Here is a 2,199-nt window from a genome sequence, read left to right on the forward strand (position 1 = left end):
AAAAATTTCCGATTATGTTTATCTTCTCTTAAGAGAAGAGAGGAAGCTTTGACATACAGCAGCACAGTAGGACAGAATCAAATATAAACGTCTTGTCCAATCGGGTTATAGTTTGACATAAGAGTAATGAAGAAGTGTTTGAGTTTAAGTTTTTAAAATGGAACTCACAACAGCTTCATGGGCAGCTCTCTTATATGTAAAGGGTATTTAAGATTCGGCATACCCGAATATAGTACTCTAACTTGTTATACCCTACTTTAGAGAGAGGGTATATTGGATTTGTGCTGATGTTTGTAACGCACTATAATATTGGTCCTATAAGAGAAGAGAGGAAGCTTTGACATACAGCAGCATAGTAGGACAGAATCAAATCTAAACTTCTTGTCCAATCGGGTTAATGTTTGACATAAGACTGATGAAGAAGTATTTGAGTTTAAGTATTAAAAAAGGAACTCACAACAGCTCCATGGGCAGCTCTCTTATATGTAAAGGGTATTTAAGATTCAGCATACCCGAATATAGTACTCTAACTTGTTATACCCTACTTTAGTGAGAGGGTATATCGGATTTGTGCTGATGTTTGTAACGCACTATAATATTGGTCCTATAAGAGAAGAGAGGAAGCTTTGACATACAGCAGCACAGTAGGACTGAATCAAATCTAAACTTCTTGTCCAATCGGGTTAAAGTTCGACATAAGAGTTAGGAAGAAGTATTTGAGTTTAAGTTTTAAAAATGGAACTCACAACAGCTCCATGAGCAGCTCTCTTATATGTAAAGGGTATTTAGGATTCGGCATACCCGAATATAGTACTCTAACTTGTTAGTGAGAGGGTATGTTGGATTTGTGCTGATGTTTGTAATGCAGTATAATATTGGTCCTATACCCACCTTAAAGTATACCAATCGGCTCAGAAACATTTTCTGAGTTGATTTTGAAGATAATTCAATGAAATTTTGTACATGATCTTCAATTGACCCAGGGACGAAACCTATTGAAAATGGTTAAGATCGGTCTATTATTTTACCTAGACCCCATACAACTGAACCCCCGAATAGGGCTTGTAAACATTATAATCAAACTACAGGTAGCAAATTTGGAGATAATTCAATTAAATTTGGCACATGATGCATTATTTCCCCTAGTCCCTATACAACTGAAACCGACGAATAGAGCTTCTAAATTCATAATTATGTTTAGCTACCGGGAATTATTGTTGCAATGCGCATGTACTAAAAATTTCAAATTACGTTTATCTTCTCTTAAGAGAAGAGAGTAATATGGTTGCGTTGACACACCACAGTAGCACAGTAGGACAGAATCAAATAAGTGTCCTAGTGTAATGAAGGATTATTTGAGTTTAAGTTTTAAAAATGGACCACACAACTGGGGTCCATGGGCAGCTCAACTACATGTGAAGGGTATTTAAGATTCGGCATATCCGAATATAGTACTCTAACTTGTTTGTATTTAAGTTAAAGTTTTAAATAGCAATTTTGATTTATTTTCAGTTTTGAACTCTCCTAATAATAGTATACTTTCCACTTCACCCGATGTGCAAACCGTACAAAGTAATTCGGATTTATCGAATTCGACTTTACAGCAAAAACGAAGATCATCATTTAGTTTTAAACGAAAGAAATCATCAGATCGTCTAACATTAAAGGTGAGAAATAGGCATAAACTAGACTAGCCTATACCTTATCAATAATCTGTACTTTTAATTAGAACAAATCCGATAACTTATCTGTGGCAATTTCTCAACAAAGCGCTCATGCCATACAACGGCAGCAAACAGAAATGACCCGTTTGATAATGTGTAAAATATGTCAATTTCCCACTGAAGTTCCCCTGGGAGGCATACGTCAATTGCCCCAGAACTTTTTATTAGTGCGTAGAATTGAAGAAATACGTTTTAAAGTCGGAGAGGAGGTATTAACTAGAATCTGGTGCAGTTTATGTTATGAAGAAACTAACGTAAGTAGTAAGTCCTTTCACTTAATTGAAATAAACATATTTGTTAATCTTTAACTATAGGCCACTTATCATTGCTTAACTTGCATCTTAAATTTCTGTACGCTCTGCAAAGAATCGCACGAACGGCAAAAGAGTACTACAAAACATATTATCAAAAATATTGTCGATTTAAGACGTGCCCGCAAAGAGCAGGGTTCTCAATTTATAGATAATTCAAAGTT

This window comes from Lucilia cuprina, chromosome 2 (assembly GCF_022045245.1).
Source record: "Lucilia cuprina isolate Lc7/37 chromosome 2, ASM2204524v1, whole genome shotgun sequence".
In the NCBI taxonomy this organism is placed as follows: Eukaryota; Metazoa; Arthropoda; class Insecta; order Diptera; family Calliphoridae; genus Lucilia; species Lucilia cuprina.